The following is a 6,169-nucleotide window of genomic DNA, read 5'->3' as shown; positions in this document are numbered from 1 at the left end:
AGGGGGTGTGCTTCTCTGTGGAAGTGGGGAAGAGTCTACGGCATGACTGAACCTCAGCCTGGGCCCCGTTGGCTCGGATTCTTTGTGTCACCCTTGTTGGACAGTGGGTGTGCGATCTCGCTTCTCTGACGTTCGCGCACTCCTTGCCAAGAGGAGCCAAGTGCAGAAGATCAACTTACATACTTATTCAGCTTAGAGGGCCTGGGCCACCGTAACTAAGCACCACCAGCTAGGGGGCTTAAGCAGTAGAAACCTATTTCCTCACAGTTCTGGAGGCCAGAAATCCAAAATCAAGGTGTTGACAGGATGGTTCCTTCTGAGGGCTAGGGGGGACAATCTCTCCGAGCTTCCAGTCTCCTCAGGAGTCCTGGCCTTCTATGTGGCCATTGTTTGTCTTTTCTTTGTGGATGTCTGTCTCTCTGTCCCAATTTCCGCCTTTTATAAGGACACAGTAATACTGGGTCCTAGTGATCCCATCTTAACTTGATTATCCACAAAGACCCTGTTTCCAAATAAGGCCCCATTCACTGGTCCCCTGGGCTTAGGACTTCAGCATCTTTTGGGAGACACAATTCAACACATAGTAACCCCCTTGCCTCAGTTTGGGCCAGCTCAGTCTCAGAGATCCCCGTGGCATCTTTGAGTGGACCGACGCCTCACTCTCCATCCCACAGCAGATTGTCTTCTCTCTCTACCCTGTCTAGCCTTCCTCACCACCCCACGAACATGGATCTGAGGCTGCTCCCAGGCAAACCTGCCGCAAGAAACTCCCCGTCTCAGAGTCTGTTTCCAGGAAACCTAAGGCACTGAGCAAACACAGGCATGCAAACTTCCAGAATCAACTTTGCTTGAAGTGAAGGCTGGCAATGTTCTCAGAAGGGGCAGCTGTCTTGGGTGCATACATTGTGACCACATCTTGTGCCATGGGCTGCTTCAGTAGCAGGGCAGTAAAGGCCTTATGCTGGATGGCCTTGTGCTCGATGGCCAGGCTTCCAATTCTAGTCCTCCACCCACTGGCTGTGTGACTTCGTAAAATTACTGAACCTCTCTGGGCTTTGGTTTCTTCATGCCTAAAGCAGCTGAAAAGGCACTAGACATCAAACTCCCAGTTTCCTCCAATGGAGTCTTCGTTGATAGCAGCCCTTTTGAATCCCTCTACTTTCCTCTATAAAAGAATACTCTCCTTCATTCTTCAGACTTGCCTATGGTTTTACCATAGCCCATATACCTTGAATTGCAATTCTCTGCTGTTCCTGAATAAATCCATTTTTGGTGGTAAAATAACTTTCATTTTTAAGGTTATCAGTGCCTGGGCCCTACGTGGCTCTTGCTAGAGAATCGACAGCATTGCTTCTGATTAATTGGTTTTGTGAGTGGTGGAAAAACAGCACCAGGTGTTAGAGCAGTGGACTCAGACCAAACCTCAGTTTAGCATCCTCAGTACTTGAGTTCTAGCTAAGAAAGAATTCAGAATCAAGACTCAAACGGGAAAAGAAAGTTTATTTATAAAGTCATAGAGGTAGAAGTGAACTGTAGAAAACATGGCCTCAGGGAACAAGTTATAGAGGCAGAAGAAGGGCCCTTGGAGCTTAGAAGAAAGAGGGAGAGATATGCACCTTGAGGGATGAAAGAGGGAGGAAAGGCACGGCGTGCTCTAGAAAAGAGAGAGAGAGAGAGAGAGCAGGCACTGGGTCCTCCATCTTGAGGGCTTTTATCTGGGGTCTCAGGAGAGGATCTCAATAAAATATTCATCCGATGTGCCCCATTATGGCCTCCACCGATTGGTTGGTGCCAGAGGGTCGTTAGTCAGTGCAGCTGGTCCTGATGTCCGCCGTGGCATCACTATGTCTGATTTTGCTGCTTCTCTGGGCCTGGAGCTAAAACACAGCCAAAGTGTAGATGTCATCTCCCAGGGGTTAATGCTTCAAGGAGCAGTCGTGGAAGAGCTCACAGTTTTGCCTGTTGCTAGGCACCCGGACTCTTCACCCTGGTAACCCTCTGTACCCGGCCTATTATCATTCCTACTCCGCTTATGCCTGTTTAACTGTCTACTACAGTTTAAGGTTTGTTTTCAGATGCTGCTTGTTATTTCTGATTGATATCTCCTGCCTGGAAGTGTCTTCAAGTCATGGGACTCACACACCAGTTTTAACTGTCCCCCTCATGAGGCTGCGGGGTTTTACTGCCCATGGGAAGCGAACAGGGCTGTGCCTGGCTGCACTCCTCTCCCCCTCGTCACCTAGCCAGGCTCATGCCCTCTGTGGCTCCCCCATGAACAAGAAGTCACTGTTGACACGTGCCCAAGACTGATTTTTTAAATCATTTTTATTTTCAGTGACAGTGGCATGCATTATTATTTTAGTTTCAGATGTACACCTCAGTGATTAGATATTACATAACTTAATAAGTTATCATCCTGATATGTCTCACACCCATCTGACACCATCCACAGTGATTTGACTATTACTGACTATAGTCCCTATGCTGTACTTTACATCCCCATGACTATTCTGTAACATCCAAAAGGCTAATCCTTTCACCTTTTTCGCCCATCCCCTAAACCACATCCCATCAGGCAACAATCAAAACATTCTCTTTATCTATGATTCTGCTTGCTCAGTTGTTGATAGATATGCATTTAGTGCCATTTAATTGTTCATGTATTTTTTTCCTTCGGCTTAAAGAAGACCGTTTAACATTTCGTATAATACTGGTTTGGTGGTGATAAACTCCTTTACTTTTTTCTTGTCTGGGAAGCTATTTGTCTTTTCTGATTCTGAATGATAGCTTTGCTGGGTAGAGTAAACTTGGGTAGAGTAGGTCCTTGCTTTTCATCACTTTGAATATTTCTTGCCAATCCCTTCAACCCTGCAAAGTTTTTTTGAGAAATCAGCTGACAGTCTTATGGGAGCTCCCTTGTAGGTAACTAACTGCTTTTATTTGCTGTTTTTAAGATTCTCTCTTTGTCTTGAAACTTTGGTAGTTTAATTATGATGTGTCTTGGTGTGGGCCCTAGTGGGTTCATCATGTTTGGGACTCTCTGCATTTCCTAGACTTGTATGACTCTTTTCTTCACCAAGTTAGGGAAGTTTTCTGTCATTATTTTTTCAAGTAGATTTTTATATTTTTGCTCTCCTCTTCTTCCAGCACTCCCATGATGCAAATGTTGGTATTCTTGAAGTTGTCCCAGAGGCTCCTTACACTACCTCATTTTTTAAATTCGTTTTCCTTTGTGCTGTTATGATTGGTTGTTTTTTGCTTCCTTATATTCCAAATTGCTGATTTGATTCTCAGCATCATCCACTCCACTCTTGTTTTCTTGTAAATTATTCTTCATTTCAACTAGCGTATCCTTTGTTTCTGACTGGTTCTTTTTTATGCTTTTGAGGCCCTCACTAAATTCCTTGAGCATGCTTGTAACTAGTGTTTTGAACTCGGCATCTAGGAGATTGCTTATCTCCCTTTTGCTTAGTTCTTTTTCTGGAAATTTGATCAGTTCCTTCATTTGGGCCATGTTTCTTTGTCTCCTCATTTTGGCAGCCTCCCTGTGCTTTCTTTTTCTTTTTTCTTTTTTCTTCTTCTGTGTATTAGGTAGAGCTGCTATGTTTCCCAGCCTTGGTAGAGCAGTCTAATATAGTAGGTGTCCTGTTGCATCCAGTGGCACAGTCTCCCCTGTCACCCAAGCTGGGTGATCGAGGTGCAACCTTCATGTGGGCTGAGTACACCCTCCTCTTGTAGTTGTGCCTAGATTTCTGTTGGCAGGTCAATGGGAGGGATTTACCCCCAGGTCCATCAGCTGCAAGGACTGGCTCTGACCACTGACCACTGACCTCTGACCACTATGGAAGATCAGCTGTGCAGGGGCCCACCCAACAGAGCAGGAATCCCTTTAGCAGGCCTCTGCCCACTAAGTCCACTCCTTGACTGTGCTGTGTATGGAAGTGGTTGTGTGGTGGTGCTTTGATGTGGTCTGAAGCTGTCCACTGGGTGCACTGGCTCTAGGGCTTCCTGGGAGGTGCAGGTCAAGGTCAGCCATTGTCTATGTTCTGCCTGCAGCCACTTGGCATAACCTACAAAGCAATCTGCAGATGGCTGCTACTTGTGCTTGGTGAGGCCAAGTTGTTAACCAAGGCCAGCTGCTGCTAGTACCAGACATGAGGCCATTTAGTGAGAAGTACAAGGCTTGCTGAGGCCATATGCTGTTTGTTTTAGACAATTTTGGAAAAATCTGAAGCATGAGCCAAGACAAGCCATTTGAATGGAAAAACCACGGGAAAGGACTTCACTGGGCCTGGAAGTTGGATGGGGCGGAGCCTCAGGGAATCACCAGGGTGGGGCAAACAGTGTGAGCCAGGTTGATGGAGACTCAGACATGGCACCTGCCTGCTGGCTAGGTGGCTCCATGGGAGGAGGGCTTATCAAAAAATCAATGGCCTCTGCCAACTCTTCTATCTGAGAGAAAGCTGCCCCTCAGCTCTTGCCCTGATGCCAAACAATTCAGACCCTCCTTCTATGTCTGGGTGCCTTTCAAGCAGCTACCCTTTTGCTAGAGCTCAGAGGGAGTGAGTCTAAGTCTGTATGGGGACCAGGCCCTTTAAGAGGAACTGCCTAGCACTTGATCGCCTCCTGTCTTCCTCAGGCTCAATCCCCACTGATTTTTACAGCCAGAAGATAAGGGGACTTCTTTTTCTGGCACTGGAACCCTGGTGTGGGGCTGGGACCCCTCACACCTCAAGGGGGAACCTCCAAAGCTGAGATATCTCTTCTGATTTTTATCCCCCACACATGGATATGGAAGCAGCCTTTTTTGTGTCTCAGCTTCTCCTACCAGTCTCGATGTGGTTTCTTCTTTTATTCCATAGTTGTAGGACTTTCATTCAGCTCGATTACAGGTGGTTCTGAATGATGGCTGTTCTAGTGTTTAGTTGTAGTTTTGACGTGGTTATAGAGGAGGTGAGTACCATGTTTATCTATGCCACCATCTTGACCAGAAATCCTTCAAGGCTGATTTAAGAAATTCATTCTGGGGTGGTTTAGAAGCCTTGGGGTGGGGGACTGAGGAGAGTCCAAGTGTTCCCTCTGAATGTCACCAGACAGGGACCAACATGGAGCGGGCGTGCCTCAGGCCAGCCTCTAGTGTGTGGGTTCTTGACCTCAGGTAGGAAAGATTTCACAACATGAGTCCAGTGATTTTGAGAGGATGTTTATTAAGGCTGGGGACAGTGATAAGAAGGAAAGACTTAGAGTAGAAGAAGTAACAGCAGAGAGCCTATGAAGGGATGCTTTGGCTCTTACAGGAAAAGAGGGAGATAAGGTGGGGCTACAGTTAGCTCACTGGGAAGTCAGAGAAAAAGGGGGCTATGGAGACAGGGTCAGGGGATAAACTCGGGGTGAGCTGCCACTGCCCATTGTTCTGCTGGTTGCAAGTCTTGTGGGGGAAGTAAGAGGGGGAAGTAAGAAGGTCATGCCCGGGAAGGGGCGTGGGTGAGCTCTAGAGCAAGCTCACACTGAGTCTTTGTCTTGAGGGCTTTTTATCTTTTTTTCTGCAGGTGAAAATCTTAGGGGGACAGTTTTAGCAGAATATTCACCGGTTTTCCAGGTGCATTTTTAATATGCTGATGCATCAAAATGAGCACCTAGGGAGGTTTGAGAATATTCTTTGGTTTGCTATGCTGTTTTACTTTTATCTTGAGTCTATCTGGGTTTTATTTTTACTTTTGTTTTTTTTTAAATTTATTTATTTTTAAAGAGAGAGAAAGGGAGGGGGAAAAAGAAGGAGAGAAGCATCAAGCTGCGTTTGCCTCTTGCATGCCCCCCACTGGAGACCTGGCCTGCAACCCAGGCATGTGCCCTGACTGGGAATTGAACTGGTGACCCTTTGGTTCATAGGCCAGCACTCAATCCACTGAGCCACACCAGCCAGGGCTATCTGGCATTAATAGGGTTTTTGTTGTTTGTTCCCCTGATTTCATCTGTCCTTGGGTTTAGCTGGCACAAACAGCATTAATTGAGTCTCTGTTCTCTATTTTCCCAGACCAGGGAGACTGAAGCCATGTATTCTCTGGTTAGGGAGGAGACATATGAACCATTTGCTCTCTAGTGCCCTTAGTTAGGTGAGATAAGGTCTTGCAATTCACCGGCTGGCTGTAAGTTGCTCAGACTCCTTGGC

The sequence above is a fragment of the Pteronotus mesoamericanus genome, unplaced genomic scaffold, assembly GCF_021234165.1.
Source record: "Pteronotus mesoamericanus isolate MK-2021 breed Mesoamerican mustached bat unplaced genomic scaffold, CSHL_Meso_final scaffold_137, whole genome shotgun sequence".
Classification (NCBI taxonomy): Eukaryota; Metazoa; Chordata; class Mammalia; order Chiroptera; family Mormoopidae; genus Pteronotus; species Pteronotus mesoamericanus.
The sequence above is the reverse complement of the archived record's forward strand: the minus strand, read 5'-3'. Positions refer to the sequence as shown.